At 41.5% G+C, this 19,613-nt stretch overlaps 2 long non-coding RNA genes and 1 pseudogene across 3 annotated transcripts; 2 read left to right on the top strand and 1 right to left on the bottom strand.

Moving 5' to 3' along the window:
- Positions 1 to 989: 989 nt before the first annotated feature.
- On the top strand, positions 990 to 11,390 carry LOC147347167 (tripartite motif-containing protein 26-like; annotated as a pseudogene). The gene is made up of 7 exons (XR_015152672.1): positions 990 to 1,969; positions 3,941 to 4,036; positions 4,280 to 4,510; positions 6,055 to 6,077; positions 8,075 to 8,220; positions 10,125 to 10,157; positions 10,579 to 11,390. The product of XR_015152672.1 is annotated as a tripartite motif-containing protein 26-like (transcript).
- A 1,007-nt stretch (positions 11,391 to 12,397) lies between these two features.
- LOC147347166 (uncharacterized) lies at positions 12,398 to 13,805 on the top strand. The gene is made up of 2 exons (XR_015152185.1): positions 12,398 to 12,599; positions 13,418 to 13,805. It is a non-coding gene; the product is annotated as an uncharacterized LOC147347166 (long non-coding RNA).
- A 4,000-nt stretch (positions 13,806 to 17,805) lies between these two features.
- Positions 17,806 to 19,343, bottom strand: LOC147347165 (uncharacterized). The gene is made up of 2 exons (XR_015152184.1): positions 19,223 to 19,343; positions 17,806 to 18,132 (listed from the first exon to the last, which is right to left on the bottom strand). It is a non-coding gene; the product is annotated as an uncharacterized LOC147347165 (long non-coding RNA).
- Positions 19,344 to 19,613: the final 270 nt, after the last annotated feature.

Here is a 19,613-nt window from a genome sequence, read left to right as displayed (position 1 = left end):
GAGTTTCTGCTTTTTAGAAAAAATTCTACTATTAAGATTCAGTAATTTTTATTACACCTTCTTCAAGTTCATTGACTTTTTTTTTTTCTGTCATCTGCATGCTGCTGTTAATTTCATGCAGTGAAATTTTTATTTCAGATATTCTATTATTTAATTCAGTGACCAGATATGGGAGGTGGTAATGAGGTGTGATTTTTCACACCTAGGTTTTAGCTTGGGTAATGGGGTAGTTGTTGGTAGCTCTTACCAAGGAATAAGAACAATGAGGAAAATAATGCAATTGGAGATGTGAATTTAAGCTGAAAGCTGCTGCTGCTGCTGCTAAGTCGCTTCAGTCATGTCCAACTCTGTGCGACCCCATAGATGGCAGCCCACCAGGCTCCCCCATCCCTGGGATTCTCCAGGCAAGAACACTGGAGTGGGTTGCCATTTCCTTCTCCAGTGCATGAAAGTGAAAAGTGAAAGTGAAGTCGCTCAGTTGTGTCTGACTCTTCGCTACCCCGTGGACTGCAGGCTACCAGGCTCCCCCATCCATGGGATTTTCCAGGCAAGAGTACTGGAGTGGGGTGCCATCGCCTTCTCCAAGTGATAAAGTTAATGTGGTTTAAATCAGTGATTTTCAAATTATCAATTGCAATAGCTTATATCATGGCATCAATTTTGTGGGTTATAACCAGCATTTTTAAAATGGACTGCAGTTTTAAAAGTCAGTAAATGATATTGAACAAAACTTGTGTTTTAGTATGTGTGTGCATATGCATGTGCATGTGTTAATTTATTAGACGTGAATACGTTTCTAACTGTGATGTTTCCAAAAATGTTTGAAAACCATTAGTTTAAATCCATTAGTTTAAACATAATGATGTTTACAAGGCAGCATATGAATAAAAGACCTATGATTGAACCTAATGATTTCTAATAATCTAACTCTCATGTTCTCAGATGAGTTTTAAAATATAGACCTAAAGTTTTTATAATTATAATTTTTTTGGCCACACCGTTTAGGATGTGGGACCTTAGTTCTCCAATCAGGGAGCAAACCCATGCCCTCTGCAGTTGGAGTGAAAATTCTTAACCACTGGACCTAAGCCCTAAATTTTTGTAATTCCTATTCTTTACTATTGAATCATTTACAGCAAATATTTTCACTAAAGCTGATCTACTTAGAGTGAGGGAAATTCCTTAGACTTTATTGGGTATTTACTTTCCCAATATTATAATCTTCTAGAATACTCACCACTTAATAACACATATTAGTACCCTTTAAAATGTTTACAGAAAAGCTGACTACCTTAAACTAACACCAGGTTAGCTTTGCAGGCTGGAATCTGTTCTGAATAGTGGTCTGAAAGGAACTTTGGGTTTGGAGGGAAACGGTTGGGAACAGTTTGAAAATAAAAACTATTTTCTCATGAGTTCCATTTTAATGTTGAATAAATTCACAATTTCTGTTTTTACTTCGTGCCCTCTTAGAAAGTCATTCTTCATTTTGAGAAGGAACGCTCTGCAGGGTTTCAGCGTTGCTGTCATGGCCACTGCCTCTCCTCTGAGGAAACTGGAGGACAAGGTGATGTGCTCTATCTGTCTTGACTACTTGAAAGACCCTGTTACCATCGACTGTAGTCACATCTTCTGCTATCACTGCATCATTAAGGTCTGTGAATCTGCTCAGCAGCCATTATATTATTCTCTCTGCAAGACAGCCTTTAAGAAAGAGAATATCCGCCATGTGTGGCAGATGGCCAGCATAGTGAAGAATATCTGGAGGGTGAAAGTAGATGAGGAGAGACAACCCAGAGAGGACCGACCACTCGCGCAGAGAGCAGAGCAGCTGTGCGGGCAGCATTTGGAGAAGCTGCATTACTACTGCAAGGATGACCAGCAGATACTGTGTGTCGTGTGTCAGGAGTCCCAGGAGCACAGGCACCACGCTGCTGTTCTGCTGGAGAAGGCTGCGCAGCCTTATCAGGTAAGAAGCTTGCTGGACCCCAGCTCTGTTCCTGGAGCCAAAAAAGTTCTACTGTACCTTCAGGATAAGGTCCAAAATTTTTTTAATACTTTATTGAGGTATAATTGACACATAAAAAGCTGTCCATATATTTACTGTACGCAATTTAAGTTTGGGGATATGTATGTCACTACCTGGAGAAGGCAGTGACACCCCACTCCAGTACTCTTGCCTGGAAAATCCCATGGACTGAGGAGCCTGTTAGGCTGCAATCCATGGAGTCGCTAAGAGTCGGACACGACTGAGCGACTTCACTTTCACTTTTCATTTTCATGCACTGTAGAAGAAAATGGCAGCCCACTCCAGTGTTCTTGCCTGGAGAATCCCAAGGACGGCAGAGCCTTGTGGGCTGCCGTCTATGGGGTCGCACAGAGTCGGAAACAACTGAAGTGACTTAGCATAGCATAGCATGTCACTACCATCAAGGCCAGAGACATATTCATCACCTCCCAAAGTTTCCTCCCACCCAATTTATTATTATTATTGTCTTACTGTGTGTGTGAAAGACAGAACACTTAGCAAGATCTATCCTGTTAGCAAATTTTAACTATACAACACAGTATTGTTATCTGTATGCAATGTGATATACAGTAGATCTTCAGAACTTACTTATCTTGCATAACTGAAAATTTTACCCTTTGACCATCACCTCCCCTTTACACTTCCCTCCAGCTGCTGGCCACCACCATCCTAGTCTGCTTCTGTGAGTTTTAGATTCCTCATACAAGTGAGATGCTGTTTGTCTTTTGTGCCTGGCTTATTTCACTTTGCATAATGTCCTCCAGGTCCATCTGTGTCGTTGCAAATGGCAGGATTTTCTTCTTTTTTTAAGGCTGAGTAAGATTCCATTGACACAGTGGAAACAGTGTCAGACTTTATTTTTCTGGGCTCCAAAATCACTACAGATGGTGACTGCAGCCATGAAATTAAAAGACGCTTACTCCTTGGAAGGAAAGTTATGACCAACCTAGATAGCATATTCAAAAGCAGAGACATTTCTTTGCCAACAAAGGTCCATCTAGTCAAGGCTATGGTTTTTCCTGTGGTCTGTAGGGATGTGAGAGTTGGACTGTGAAGAAGGCTGAGCGCCGAAGAATTGATGCTTTGGAACTGTGGTGTTGGAGAAGACTCTTGAGAGTCCCTTGGACTGCAAGGAGATCCAACCAGTCCATTCTGAAGGAGATCAGCCCTGGGATTTCTTTGGAAGGAATGATGCTAAAGCTGAAACTCCAGTACTTTGGCCACCTCATGCGAAGAGTTGACTCATTGGAAAAGACTCTGATGCTGGGAGGGATTGGGGGCAGGAGGAGAAGGGGACGACAGAGGATGAGATGGCTGGATGGCATCACTGACTGGATGGACGTGAGTCTCAGTGAACTCTGGGAGTTGATGATGGACAGGGAGGCCTGGCGTGCTGCGATTCATGGGGTCACAAAGAATCGGACACGACTGAGTGACTGATCTGATCTGATCCGATATATATTTTCCTTCATCATTTTGTGTTGATTTTCTTTTTTATTTCTATGTTATCAATTAATTTTAATATAAATTATCTAAATTTTTGGTGGAAGAAACAGTGTAAATATAAAAACTACACTATAAGTCTTAGTAGTTGTAATGATAATAAATTTAATTTTATCTCACTTATTTTTCTCCCAGTTTTATTGAAATGTAATTGACATACAGTACAGTATAAGTTTAACATGCATTTTATCTCACTTCTGAGAAACTACTCTAAGCTAACATAGCACTCACTTTGTTTCTTCTTCATTAACTAGGATAAAAAGTATTCCAACCTAGTTATCTTATAATACTACATAAGATCAAAGACTATCTGATTTCACTCTGAAATCATTTTGCAGGTGTCTTTTCTTATTGAGGGCATTTTCATCTTCATCTTGAGATTATTCATGTTTTTTTCTCTCCCCATAGGGTAAAATTCTAAACCATCTGAAGATTCTGAAGGGAGACAGGGACAGGATTCAGAATTTTCAGTCTACAGGAGAAGATGAGATTCAGGCCCTGGTGGTACGAGAAGTTTCAAGTGAATGTTCTTTGTACCTGTGTTGGGTGGGAGAGAGAGAGAGAGAGAAGTGTGTGTGTGTTTGTGTGTGTGTGTATATATGTTGAGGGGAGGGGGGATAATGAGGGATGTGGAGAAAGTGGGTGTGATAGAAGGGATTCTAGTTCTGAACTTATCCTCAGACAAACATTCTGGTGTTTTCCAGCCTCTCAGGAGAAATCCTCTTTGTCTTTCTGCCTTTACTGGAGGCAAAATTCCAGAACCACAAACAAGACATAGCATCAGTGTTTGAGCAGGGCCATCAGTTCCTGAGAGAAAGGGAGCAGTACCTGTTGGAGTGGCTGGAGGGAAGGGAGCAACAGCTCACAGAAGGGAGGAACAGCCATGTTGCCAAGGGCCCTGAAGAGGTCATCCGGCTGGAGACCCTGATTTCTGAGTTAGAGAAGAAGGCTCAGCAGCCAGCACTGAACTTTTGCAGGTGAGGGACCAGTTAAATTGTACCTCTTGCTCCAGGCTGCAGTCTGGCCCCTCCATTAACATGAGATTTGGACCAGGAGTCAGGAGAGACAAGGTTTTGTTCTCATTTGTTGAGTTCTTGACAGGTTAATTAGCAAACCAATAGGTTGTAAGTCCCAAATCACAGTGGGTGGGAGACTGCAATATGCACAGATGTTACACTGAGATAATAAGATCTGTCAGTCAGTTTAGTTCAGTCTCATAGTCGTGTCCAACTCTTTGCAACCCCATGGACTGCAACACACCAGGCTTCCCTGTCCATCACCAACTCATGGAGCTTGTTCAAACTCATATCCATTGAGTTGGTCATGCCATCCAATCATCTCCTCCTCTGTCGTCCCCTTCTCCTCCTGCCCTCATTCTTTCCCAGCTTCAGGGTCTTTTCCAATGAGTTGGTTCTTTGCATCAGGTGCCCAGAGTATTAGAGCTTCAGCTTCAGCATCAGTCCTTCCAATGAATATTCAGGACTGGTTTCCTTTAGGATTAACTGGTTTGATCTCCTTGCAGTCCAAGGGACTCTCAAGAGTCTTCTCTAACATCACAGTTCAAAGCATCAATTCTTCGATGCTCTGCTTTCTTTATAGTCCAACTCTCACATCGATACATGTACATTTATAATTATAAGAAATAATTGAGTGTTAAATCTTATGATCAGGCTGGAAGCCACAGAAATTCTGGAAAAGGCTAGTCAGGGAAGGCTTCATGGACGAAGCAGCTCTTAACGGTAGCCTTGAGGAAAATGTAAAGATTTGTGTTAGCAGGAAAGATGAGTTGAACATTCCATTTGTGGAGGTGCCTTGGTTAAAATGAAACACATGAATGTGATGATAAACTTAATGAGTGTGATAATAAAAAGGTGGGTGGTGTAGGTGCAGCATGCATGTGAGTCCTATCCGACTCTTTGCAACCCCATGGACTGTAGCCCACAGGCTCCTCTGTCCATGGGATTTTCCAGGCAGGAATACTGGAGTGGGTTAGCCATTTGCTCCTCCAGGGGATCTTCCTGACCCAGGGATTGAACCTGAGTCTCCTGTGGCTCTTGCACTGACAGGAGGATTCTCTACCACTGAGCCCCCTGGGAAGCCCGTAGGTGCTGAGGAAGAGCGTTTGGAAGATAGGAAGGTACATAGAGTGAAAGGGGCTACCTTTCTGGAGGAGTCAGCTTAAGTGAGGAAGAAGTTAAAGGGAAGGTGGGCTAGGTAAGATGGGGCCAGCTGAGTAGAGGCCTTTGAAGGCATTCTGAGATTTCAGTCTTAACCTGATAGACAGTAAGAGTCTTAACAGATTAAGAGAGTTTTCCTGGAGAGGATATTCTAGACTCAAATGGAGGAAAGGAAGGGGAAACATATGTCCCCATAAACCACAGTGGAGAATAACACAGGTCCAAGCCCACCAGAAAATTCTCTGTACAGTCCTATTCTGTACCCATTCCCAGCAAGCTCATCATAAGGAACAGCGTCAGCTCCTGGGAACCTTATTTCCATGACTGTCTTCTCTTCCTTTCTAGGACCCAAGTGACATAACAAGCAGGTAAGTGCTGCTTGCTTTATATTTTTAACCACTTAAGTGTTCCTTTGTTTTTTCTTTCTGTCACCGTAACTTATCGAAATTTGGCAAGGGCTGAAAGGGGTTATTTGGAAGAAGAGAGTTTCTTCTAGAAAGTTTAATATGAAAAGTATTCCATAGAACATCCTAGAAAAATTATTGTCTTGGAACTTAGGATTGTAAGAGGATAGGGAGAATTGAAATGGGAGGAGATTGTGGCAGAGTATTTGAAACAGTTTAAAATACACATTTGTTTCTAAGACCCGGTGTGCTTTTGTTCTTTTTATTCCTGTTTGGTTCCCAGCCACCTCTCCTGGCTGCACTGCCTCACATTTTGTAGAGCACATTTCTTCATCAGATTGCCCTCCACGCTTGTTAGTGATGGTTTCCTGCTCTCTGGTGGATCATAAGAAGAAGACACTTATATGCGTCACAGGGATAATGGTTTCTTTGGCAGTGGTTCTCAGCCAGTGTGTTAGGCGTTAAACACTGACAGTTTTCAAAAACCATACCCATATTGATATGCAGAAGCTTTGAACAGAGATAAAAGCCAAGTATTTTGAGAATACACAGTTCATCCCAGAGACACCAGGACTGTTGGCATAATCTGAGCATTTACCATGGACCAGTTACCAGGTGGGGAAAGGAAATAGGGTGCCAGATACTGGCTGGGGAAACCAGAGAGAGACTGTCAAGAGATGAGTGATTATATAAGAAATGAGGGTGATACAGAATGTGTAAGACTTCTTGCCCTAGAGTATTTTATGTGATATCAGTAGTTATTCTAGTTTTCTTTTGATTAGTGTTTTCATACTATTAAACTTTTTATTCTTTAACTCTCAACCTATCTGGGCTGTAATTTTTATGTATCTCTTATAAGCAACATAAAATTTTGTTTTCTTTTAAAAGAAATTCATCTGACACATTTTAATTGGAATATTTAGTATTTATAGCTCCTGGAAAACCACCACTTTCATTTATAATTTAAAAAGTATTTGGAGTGTTTGACAAATAATATCCTTACATTTTATTTTTCATATCTGAATGTTTTGTTTATATCTATTTTTGCCTTCTCTATTTGCCTTTCTCTTTTTTCTATTTTATATTTTTGTGTGTATATATTTATGAGCCTTGTTTTTGTCATATGCTATAATATCTAGTCCATAGTATTTATTGTTTTCTAGATATTTTAAAATTTTAAATTTCATTCCCTATTTAATATAAGATTTGTTTAAAAAAGAGGACATCTGTCAATGGTGCTGTGTTTTTCTTTTTCTAACAGCTTTATGTTTCATAGTTTTTTTACATTTTGTGATCAGACAAGTGTGTTGCCATTTCTACTATTTTGGACTTTATTGAGGCTTTCTGTATTGTGTGTTTTAAATTTTTGGACAGTTCTATGCACTTGAAAATAAGGTACATTCTTTGTGTTCTTGGAATAGGATTGATATATTTCCATGAAGTTTTCCTTAGTAATTTTGTTATTTAAGTATTTTGCTTTAATACTTAAGAAGGCCTGGGTAGCTCAGTCAATAGGTAGAACATCAGACTTTTAATTTTTTTAAGTCCCTGTTCGGGTGTAGCTCTACACTTTTGGGCTTCCCTGGTGACTCAGTGGTAAAAATAATCTCCTGCAGGTTGATCCCTGGATCGGGAAGATGCCCTGGAAAAGGGAATGGCAACCCACTCCAGTATTCTTGCCTGGAGAATCCCATGGACAGAGGAGCCTGGCAGGTTGCAGTCCATGGGGTCTCAATAGTCAGACACGACTTAGCAACTAAACCACCATAAATGACATGTTGGTGGATCGAGAATCCTTGGATCATGGCCCTTTCTTCAGATCTCTATATTCTTCTCTCTGACTCTGATGTCGAAACCAGCCACTTGGAAAAGCAGCTTTTACTATCTGCCTTTTTGGTCCATTATTGGTATTTGTTCGCATGGGTATACTCTGACGGTGGGAAACCATGCCTTTCTCTCAGGAGTATTTACTGTGACTTCATTATCTCTAGATACCCCCGGAAGACGTTCTGGATTGAAAAGCCTATCAGTCCTGCAATCAGAAAACGGATCGAAGAATTTTCAGATAAACTTCTTTGTTTAGAGAAAGGACTCAGAGGATTCCATGGTAAAGGAGGGAGTTCTGAGCCTAGAAAACCTTCTTTCTTTCTTTGTAATGTTTCTTTAAGTTTTGATCATGGCTGCACCTTCTCAGAGTTCCTGCATGTCATTCACACCAGACAGGGACTCTGGGGAGGAAATCTAAGTCCAAACCATGGAGGCTTCCATGTGATAGTCTAAGACTGTTCCACAATGTAGAATAATAGTTAATAGGTCTCAGAGTTGGTAGAAATATATTTCATATCTACTGCTGCTGCTGCTGCTTCTAAGTCGCTTCAGTCATGTCCGACTCTGTGCGACCCCATTGACGGCAGCCCACCAGGCTCCCCCGTCCCTGGGATTCTCCAGGCGAGAACACTGGAGTGGGTTGCCATTTCCTTCTCCAATGCATGAAAGTGAAAAGTGAAAGTGAAGTCGCTCAGTCGTGTCCAACTCTTAGCGACCCCACGGACTGCAGCCCACCAGGCTTCTCCGTCCATGGGATTTCCCAGGCAAGAGCACTGGAGTGGGGTGCCATTGCCTTCTCCAATTTCATATCTAACAGTGAGGTAAAAGAAGATTGGGAGGCTATGGAAAACAGTATGGCATTTCCACAAAATTTTAAACACATAATTACCATATGATCTAGCATTCCCACTTCCCAAAGAATTCAAAGCAGGCCCTCAAAGAGATATTTGCACTCTCATGTTCATAGCAACATTATTCACAATGGACAGGAAGCAGAAGCAACCCAAATGTTCATCACTGGATGAATGCAGAAATGGAATGTGGCATACGCAGACAATTGAATACTATCCAGCCTAAAAAAGGAAGGAAACTGTGACACATACTCTAACATGGATGAACCTCAAGGACAATATGCTAAGTGAAATGAGCCAGTCACAAAGAGACAAGTACTGTGTGATTCCATGTATATGAGGTCTCTAAATTAATCAAATCCATAGGAACAGAAAGTAGATTAGTGGTTGCCAGATTAGAGAGGAGGGGGAAATGAGGAGCTGCTGTTTAACAAGTATAGAGTTTAAATTTAAAAAAATGCAAAAGTTCTGGAAACTGGTTGCACAACAATTTAGATGGAGAAGGCAATGGCACCCCACTCCAGTACTCTTGCCTGGAAATTCCCATGGACAGAGGAGCCTGGTAGGCTCTAGTCTATGGGGTTGCCAAGAGTTGGGCACGACTGAGCGACTTCACTTTCACTTTTCACTTTCATGCATTGGAGAAGGAAATGGCAACCCACTCCAGTATTCTTGCCTGGAGAATCCCAGGGACAGAGGAGCCTGGTGGGCTGCCGTCTATGGGGTCGCACAGAGTTGGACACGACTGAAGCAACTTAGCAGCAGCAGCAACATTAATGAACTATACACTTAAAAATGGTAAAGCCAGTAAATGGTATGTGTTTTAACCACAATTGAAAATAAAATTAAAGAATAGTGAGAGAATGACTATAAAGAGGTATCTGTGAGATTGGAGAGAAATAGTGTGGTTTAGGACTAGAAGTTTAGGGCTTAGTTTAAAAACAGGTAGTATGCCCAAAGGTGCTCTTTAATGAAGCACCAGGTGGGTTCAGCATGTGTTGCCATGGATATTCACACGAACCTGTTTAGACTGGACAGCTGTGGGTGTCTCCTGAATTAATTCCTCTGTTTCACTTGAACTTTCATGATCCCCTGTTAACTGTTGAAGTTATATGAGATACCATAAAAGAGTTTGACCGAGAATCTGTGGTGCCAGAGCTGCTTCCTGTCAAGAATTCCCAGGTGGTCCAGTGGGTAGGACTCAGTGCTTTCACTGCTGTTGGCCTGGGTTCAATCCCTGGTCTTCCCGAAAACTGAGCGGTATAGCTAAAGGAAAAAAAAAAAAAAAAAACCAGAAAGAATTGCTCACTGTCCTTTTGTTCTTTTACTCTAGGAAAATTGATGAGGGATCTGGAATATAAGACAAGTAAGTATCTGCAGAGGATAGTGGCTGAAGTTTGCAGATTACCATTTTCCTGTGAAACTCTTATTACTTACTGGTCAGCCCATTTGTTTTAAAGAGGAAGGTCTTCATGTGACTAATGTATCCAAATTCTTTATCTTGAGTTCAGAACCATAAATCTTTTCCCAGATTGGCTCAGCTGTAGTGATCCTAGTGCTTATCTTTTTTTGCTCTCCAGTCTCATCGCACTGCCTGAGGCCTTGAATTTTCTGTGTTTACACTCTCTAGATATGGTTGTTAATAGTCTGAACACAAGGTCAAAAGCAGTCTTTGTCCTGGCCCCCTGAGGAGTCTCCCACCATTGTCATAAAGGCCCCAGAACCTATGGGACAAATCTCATTTGTATCTTTTGTGAGGCCACACCTTTGTCTCCTTGTCCCCACAGTGAGGATCATCCTTAATTCCCAGTCAAGGGGTACCTCTCAGTGTCTCCAGGTGGGAAGAGTATGATGTTCACTGGCTTGTGGATGAACAAATGCCAGCGTGGTCAGCGATTTGATCCAGAGCCCGGGGTGCTGGGCAGTAAGGGCTTCACGTGGGGCAAACTGTACTGGGAAGTGAAAGTGGACAGGATCTGGTGGGAAGCAGAGGAGGAAGAAGACGCAAGGAGATACAGGGCTGGAAGTAGAGGCGTGTTTGACAGCAGGTATCTTGGTGGATTTACAGGCATCACTGATGGGTATCTTTCTCCTGGATATAGAGAGGAGAATGAGGAGTTGGAAGAAGAATGGTCTCGGGGAAAATGGAATATGGCCAAAATTCTGCCTAGTGGGGGTGGCAAGAGAGTCAGTGGTGAGAAGGGGATTTCTCAACTTCACCTCTGAGGAGGGGTCTGGACTCTGCAACTGTCAGCTGGGGTGTCTATATGCACCAGCCCAGGGCCCTTCCAGATCCTGTCCTACTGCTCCCAGAAGATTGGAGTTGCTCTGGATCATGATGGTGGGAAGGTAACCTTTACCAATGCCAGAACTCAAGAGTTCATCTATGAATTCTCATCTGCCTTCACTGGGAGAATTTTCCCTCTCCTGTAGTTTAACTGCATGAGATCCAGACTTACGCTGAGACCCTGAGAGAAGACCTCCTGGCACGGCCCCAGGTTTTGTCATTTACCCTTTGTTCCTTTTCATCAGTCCCAGCTCTGCCTCAGCTGGATGGTCCTGCTGGGTTTCTGATTGCACTCAGATGACTGGAGCTTTATAGCAGTCATGAGTCTCTTGTCCTCGGAGCTTTCTCTCTGAAATGGGGATCGTAATAGTTGATCTTCTTTCTCTAAGGGGAATGGTTGGAATGTCTTTAATGTGTTTATTAAAATGTGTCTTAACTAATTTATCTCTTCTGTTGCCTTTGATTTGGTTCTTCACCTGCCACTGAGACAAATGTATGAGAACGAGTGACTGTATTACAGAATCTCGGCTCCTGCTACAAACAGTAATTGATGACAACATCCATATTGATTTCTGAAGCACCTTTTCTGTCCCATAATTTCTCCGGCCATCCTTCTAAGCAGTTGTTGTTCTGTTGCTCAGTCATGTCCGACACTTTGCAACTCCATGGACTGCAGCACGCCATGCCTCCCTGTCTTTCACCATGGCCCAGAGTTTGCTCAAACTCATATCCATTGAGTCAATGATGCCATCCAACCATCTCATCCTCTGTCACCCCTTTCTCCTTCTGCCCTCAATCTTTCGCAGCATCAAGGTCTTTTCCAAATCTTCTAAGCAGCTGAGGAAACAGTAAATATTTGGCAGTTCATATCTGTTTAACCTTTGATACACTATGAGATTTGAGATATCTGGCGTAAGAATTCCTTTATTTATCTGCCATGTTCTGATAATTTTTGCAATGGGAGGGAGAGAGGGGAAGCCATGTAAGGTTCAGGTGTATATGAGTTTTTGGAAGTGACTTGGTTCTGAAGACATGTTTAATGTCAGCTGTGTTTTGAGATGGTAGAAATAGATATGTAGTTTAATGTTAAATCAGTAATCTTACATATAAGCAGCAGAAAACAAATTGGCTAATTTTAGAAAAAGGAAAATTAACTTTTTAAAAAGGGAAAGTAATTAAACATCACTGGAGCATGTGGAGTGCAAAGAGGGAGGGATATGTGTGCCTGCCTGCAAGCAAATTCTGGAGGCACGTCCACATGACCCCCAGAGAGGTGGGAGCTGCATTGAGAGAGGGAGGAGGAGGAGTCAGCAGGGCTTGAGAGGATTGTTGACTTGTCAGGATATAAATAGAATACATCATGCATGAGTCCAAGCTATTGGACAGTGGATATAATCTGGTGGGGAATAGAAGAGGAAGAAGTAACAACACTTACTTGCGGAGCCAGAGGTGTGTTTGACAGTAGCAATCTTGGTGGATTCATAGACTCAACTGATGGGTAAAGTTTTCCTGGATACAGAGGTGAGAATGAAAAGTTGAGGAAGGAGTGGGCTCAGGAAATTAGTGGATAGAACAGCCCTAGTTCTTCATGTAATTAACCCCTAAATCAAAATCTGCCATAAGCACACCAGAATAGGATGCCTGCCTGTGCCCAGTAACAAAAAAGCAAAGTGTGTTTTCGGCTTCTGTAATAAGACATGGTCTCATCAAGACTCGTGTAGTTCAGCATTCTCAAGACATGGGAGCACATGCTAGTTGCCAATTTGAGAGAATAGCATTGAAACATGTATATTATCATATGTGAAATAGATCACCAGTCCAGGTTTCATGCATGAGGCACGGTGCTCAGCGCTGGTGCACTGGGATGACCCTGAGAGATGGGATGGGGAGGGAGGTGGGAGGGAGGGTCTGGATGGGGAACACATGTACACCCATGGCTGATTCATGTCAATGTATGGCAAAAACCACCACAGTATTGCAAAGTAATGAGCCTCCAATTAAAAGAAAAAAAAATTTTTTTTTCTGATTGTAAACTGAATATAAATTCACTATAAAAATGAAGAGTTTTTTTTTTTTTAACCCCATAGTCCTTTTGTCAACAAAACATTTTCTCTATTAACATTTTGGTATATTTCTAACCTTTTCTGCTGTAAAAATTTGCATATTTCTTATTTTATAAAACTGAAATTGCTATATATGTAATCTCATAGTGTATACTTTTAATGTCATATCTGATCATCTGCCCACATCATTAAATATTTCTGAAGATAAAAAAAAGAAAATGTTTCGCTGAAGGACTTCTCCAGTGGTACAGTGGATAAGAATCCCCTTGTATTCAGGTTCAACCCAGGGACATATATTCAATCCTGGTTGGGGAAGATTCCAAGTACCTCAGAGCAACTGATCCCATGTGCTGCAACTACTGAAGCCCCTGGGCCCAGAGCCTGTGCTCTGCAACAGGAGAAGCCATGGCAGTGAGAAGCCTGTGCGCTGCAACTAGAAAGGAGCCACCCCCAGCCCCCGCCCCCGCCCCCGCCCCTGCTCTCTGCAAGTAGAGAAAGCCCATGCGCTGCAGCGAAGACCCAGTGCAATCAAAGATAAAAATTAATAATGAAAAAACAATGACAAAATCGTTCTCACTGAGGAGAGACAGCGTTCCCAGACTACAGCCCAGACAGAAGCAAGCCTCTGATATGCAAACTAACCAATCCAGACCCCACCCCGCCCTCCCTCCCTACCCCCCAATCCTCCCCACACCTCCTACCCCGGCTTCCCTACCCCCGCCCCCGTCCCTGGTTTAGCCTTTGTACCCTAAGAGGCAATATTCCTCTGGCTTAATAATCCCAGGGCCAGGTACCAGACAACCAAAGACCATTACTATAACACAAAGCCTGCTGATACTTGTTCATACCAGCCAATCCTAATTTGTTTTCCCTGCCCTACACCTTGACTTTCCCAAGGAGACCTATTAAAGGTCTATCTAACCTTTATTTTCCTTTCATCTTTACCAAGCTGACAGATTTTAATTTTTCTTTCCATTTTCCCTTTCACATTCCCATTTTTCCCATTTATTAATAATGAATTTATTTGGTATTTACATTTCTTCTTTTCCAAATTGTTTTCTAATAGTCTTTATTTTCCAATCTTGATGTAGGAATTTTAAAATATTGAATTTAAGGAAGAAAAATCAGCCTCCTGACCTCAGGGAATAGGTGTGACACTCACAGCTAGACCTCAGAGTTACTTGAAGCTGGCCTGGTGCTCACAGCTAGGCCATGTTGTTCTCTTTGGAATAAATCATTTTATAAAATAGAAACATCAAATAAGGATACACTGAAATCATAATAAAGTGAAACAAAAGACCAGACTATACATAATTTCATTTAAGCACAGAGAAACAGGGCACTGTGCAATTCAGAAAGTACTGAACATCTCCCTATCCTGGGTAACAGGACTGATGGTTGCAAATGCTCCTTTATCCTTGCTCTAGTCTGCCCTCCTTATGGATGTGATTGATTGGGACACCCAATCATGTAATTGACCATGCTTCCTGGCAACACTCAGTTTGGAGTAAACCCCTCTTTTCTCCAACCAAAGTCCAAATCCCACAATAACACATTCTTTCTTATCCCCTCACTCTAAGATGCCCTGTGGTTCCCCACAGTATACATTCTCCCTTGCTGTATCAAGTAGTTGAGAGAGTCATTTCCTAGGCAGGTTGATAGGGAGTCTAAGGGTCCCCAAGGAGAGAGGGGTCTGGAATTCTCAAGGAGGAAGAAAGAACAAACTTTTTTCTTTCTTCACATTCCTTAGGATTATATAACAATAATGTATCCTGCCTAAGGACAGTCTTTGGATTAAACCTTCCGTTATCTTAAACTGTAAATTATGGGAGTAGACCTGGTCTTTACAAGGATATATCTTGCCTGAGGACAGTGTTATCTTAAAATGTAAATTATGGGAGTAGGTCTGATGAGGTCTTTACAACCTCCAGACATTCTTTGGGTTATATAACTTCATTGTTAACGTTAGCAAGCGGGTACTCTTTCTGCCCCCTTCTGATGCCTATGTCAGAAGCTTTCTCTATCTCCTTTATACTTTAATAAAACTTTATTACACAAAAGCTCTGAGTGACCAAGCCTCATCACTGGCCCCGGATTGAATTCTTCTCCTCTCGGGGCCAAGAATCCCGGTGTCTTCACGTGATTCAACAACAACCTTTCATAGTAAACACACTGTGTTCAACCAGGTGTGTTCCTGGTGGTCTTTGGGTGAAAAATACTGACACATGCTAATATTTTGTCTATCAGGTTTTTTCAGTTCAGTTCAGTTCAGTCGCTCAGTCGTGTTCGACTCTTTGTGACCACATGAATCACAGCACGCCAGGCCTCCCTGTCCATCACCAACTCCCAGAGTTCACTCAGACTCGCGTCCATCAAGTCAGTGATGCCATCCAGCCATCTCATCCTCTGGCGTCCCCTTCTCCTCCTGCCGCCAATCCCTCCCAGCATCAGAGTCTTTTCCAATGAGTCAACTCTTTGCATGAAGTGGCCAAAGTATTGGAGTTTCAGCTTTAGCATCAGTCCTTCCAGTGAATACCCAGGACTGATCTCTTTTAGGATGGACTGGTTAGATCTCCTTGCAGTCCAAGGGACTGTCAAGAGTCTTCTCCAACACCACAGTTCAAAAGCATCAATTCTTCGGCGCTCAGCTTTCTTCACAGTCCAACTCTCACATCCATACATGATCACTGGAAAAACCATAGCCTTGACTAGACGAACCTTTGTTGACAAAGAAATGTCTCTGCTTTTGAATATGCTATCTAGGTTGGTCATAACTTTCCTTCCAAGGAGTAAGCATCTTTTAATTTGGCTGCAATGGCTGCAATCACCATCTGCAGTGATTTTGGAGCCCCCAAAAATAAAGTCTGACACTGTTTTCACTGTTTCCCCATCTATTTCCCATCAAGTGATGGGAACAGATGCCATGATCTTAGTTTTCTGAATGTTGAGCTTTAAGCCAACTTTCTCACTCTCCCCTTTCATTTCATCAAGAGGCTTTTTAGCTCCTCTTCACTTTCTGCCATAAGGGTGGTGTCATCTGCATATCTGAGGTTATTGATATTTCTCCCGGCAATCTTGATTCCAGCTTGTGCTTCCTCCAGCCCAGCGTTTCTCATGATATACCCAGATTTTTTAGGTGTCTTTAAATTTGATTATGGACATGTGTTTGCATGCTTGTGAGTTTGTGGTTGCCATAGAAAAGTTTTATTTCTTCTTTGTGTTTTTTTTCTTAAATCTTTGGGTCATGCTTAGAAAATTCTTCATTCGACAATTGGGAAAATTTTATGTATATTTTCATTTAGGTAGAGATGATGAGGAGAGTGGGGTCCAAGGGTAAAAGGAAACAAAAAACTGAAACTGGGGGCAAGTATCACTTTACACACACTAGGGGGAGGAATAATAGGTAAAGAATTCAAAGGGGGTGGGAACTCTAAGGTTTTTATCTTCTGTTTTGTATTTTTATAATTATATAGGACCAACAGGGTATTTTATAATGGGGTATTCAATAAATACTTTCTTGTGGCTAAGTGAAGATATAAGTGCTTGCTTATGTTTACCAGATTAACAGAAATGATATCAAGAGTCTCAATGTAATATAGATAAGAAATAGCTCCAAAGATGAGTGTTTTTGAAAACTAATGACCTTGAGGTGATAAATTATGTTTAGGTTAATGATGTTAAAGAAAGTGAAAGTGGGTCTGTCTCTGCGACCCCATGGACTGTAGCCCACCAGACTCCTCTGTCCATGGAATCTTCCAGCCAAGATTACTGGAGTGGGTGGATAGCCATTCCCTTCTCCTGGGGATCTAGAGATCAAACCCGGGTCTCCTGCACTGGAGACAGATTAAATTTTCTTGGGCCTGCCGTATTTTACAGTAATGTCTAAGGCCCACATAACCAAATGTATGAAGATAATTTCAATGTACTTCAATCTATGAGTCATACAGTATCTTGGGAGAATGAAAACTAAACCACTTAGATATGCTCTGTCAAATAGTAGCTACTAGCCACATACAGCTATTTAAATTTAATTGAATAAAAATTCAACTGCTCAGTGATGTTAGCCACATTTCAAGTGCTCAATAGCCACATAGAGCTAGCACCTACCACATGAAAAGTGCAGACCTAGAACTCTGAGTAGCACTATTATTGATGATATTAGTGGGCCTCAAGTAAGGTATATTAGACCCATTCAAAACCAAATGGCCAATATATTTCTCACACAGATTACATCAGATTTATTTCTGGGATATGGATAAATATTAAGCTGGTACCAACAAATCCAAAATGGGTGAGGAATGAATTTCTCTCTCGTGCCTTCAGGCACAAACTATTCCCAGTTCCAAAGGGGAAACACCTGTCTCCCAACTCCCTTCCTAGGTGGAGACACTCTGGCATCAAATTTCTAGGGGTAAGTCCTCTTAGAAGAACCAAGAGGCAGAGCCCTAATAAGTAAATGTTGGGAAGCACAGAGTCCAATTCAGGAAGAGGGAGTCTAGAAGTGAAGAGACAAAGAGATGGGTGCTAACTTGTAGTCTCCCTGCTTTACTCAGAACAGTAGTTCTCAAACTGTGGTCTGTGGAACCCTTGAAGTCTCTGAGACCCTACTATGGGAGACATGAGGTCAAAACTATTTTCATGATATTACCAAAAATTTATTTACCTTTTTCTTTTAAATATGTATTACTTACTTTGGCTGCAGTGGGTCTTCACTGAGGCATGAGGGATTTCTCTAGTTGCAGAGCATGGGCTCTAGGCTCAGCAGTTGCAACTTGAAGGCTTAGTTGTCCTTTGACACATGAGCTCTCAGTTCCCCCGCAGGGATCAAACCCTTGTCCTCTGCATTGGAGGGCCATTTCATAACCACTCTTCCACCAAGGAAGCCCCTACCTTTTTCACTGTGTTGACATTTGCACTGATGTAAAAGTTAGCAGAAATGAGCCTATTTCAACAAACAGCAATAGCAGTTATGAATTCTTCACCAAATTTAGCTGCAGAATAAAAAAGCAAGTTGCACTGAAAAATATCCAGGTTGTAGTATTAAAAATTATTGTTTTTACTGTCATCATTCTTGAGTCCACATTTTAGACTCTCTGATAGGATGAAATGGGAAGTACACATAAAATACTTCTGCTCCATTTTAAAGTACTATGTCCCAAGGAAAATAATTTTTCTGAGCTGACTTAGCTTCTTTTTTTATGGAATACTATTTTCACTTTAAGAATGAATAACAGGAAAACTACGATTTTTTAGATTTAGTTATTTGGCATAATGAACATGAGTTTCTCGCTTCCAGGAAATCAACTTACAGTATTTATTGCCAATGATAAAATGCAAGCTCTCATGAGAAAATTAATCTTGACAGCTTCCCAGTACTGACAAACTTCTCTAGTGTAAGCTGTGGTGACATTAACAAATGTGATTGTTTGCTAATCTTAAACGTCAGCACTCTAAAATCTATACAACTTGGTAAAACAATGCATTACTTTTTAAAAAATAATGCATTGATACAATATTCATTCATCGTACAAAACAGACCTATGGACTCCTATGCAACAGATTTGGAAATATTCAGTTATAGTTTCAAGTTCCACATAGCAAAATATTATTTATGAAACCTAACACTTGTGTAGTGTTAGTGTTGTATCAAAGATGAGTAGCCATAATTATCTGAAAATGTTATTCAAAATACTTCCCTTACCTATACTTATGTGAGGCTGGATTTTTTTCATTTACTTTAATTTAAAAAAATTAAATACAGAAGCAGATATCCAAATACTTCAGTTTTCTAATGAGGCATACAAGAAAAGAATGTAAACTTGTGAAAGAATGTAAAATCTAGAAGGCTCACTTCTCACTATACTATTTCATCTTGAAAATAGAGATTTTTCATAAAAATATTTCTTTTAATGTAATGGGTTATTAATATTACAATTGAATCAATCGATTTCTGTTGTTTCAATTTCTAATATGGCCAATGTTCACAGATATAACACACATAAGTGATACTATCTTTGAGGTCCCAAGTCGTATAGTCATACACTGATTCTGAAACCGAAAGTTTGTAAACTTGTGACTTACAAGGTCCTCTAGGCAATAGGAGAGGGGTCAGGGCAAAGTCCCAGGTCCCCGGGTAAGGCTCTCAGGGTCTTAGGCCAGAAGGTGATGTCTGGGCGGAGGAGTCAAACCTCGTGGGAATCCCCACCTCCCTGGGATTTCACTTTCTCGCCGCTCAAACTGTGTCGGGTCTTTCTGCTCGGATACTCGTGACGAGGTACCAGTTCTCACTCCCATTGCGTATCCGGTTTCTAGAAGCCAATCAACGTCACCATCGTTCCTGGTTTTAGGGTCTCTTATCTCCCCTCTAATGGCACCCCACTCCAGTACTCTTGCCTGGAAAATCCCAAGGACGGAGGGCCTGGTGGGCTGTAGTCCATGGGGTCGCTAAGAGTCAGACACCACTGAGCGATTT

Source organism: Bos grunniens, chromosome 23 (assembly GCF_055505025.1).
Source record: "Bos grunniens cultivar Pamir isolate PY7600 chromosome 23, Bosgru_T2T1.0, whole genome shotgun sequence".
Classification (NCBI taxonomy): Eukaryota; Metazoa; Chordata; class Mammalia; order Artiodactyla; family Bovidae; genus Bos; species Bos grunniens.
Note: the sequence above shows the minus strand (reverse complement) of the source record. Positions and strands in the feature narration are given on the sequence as shown.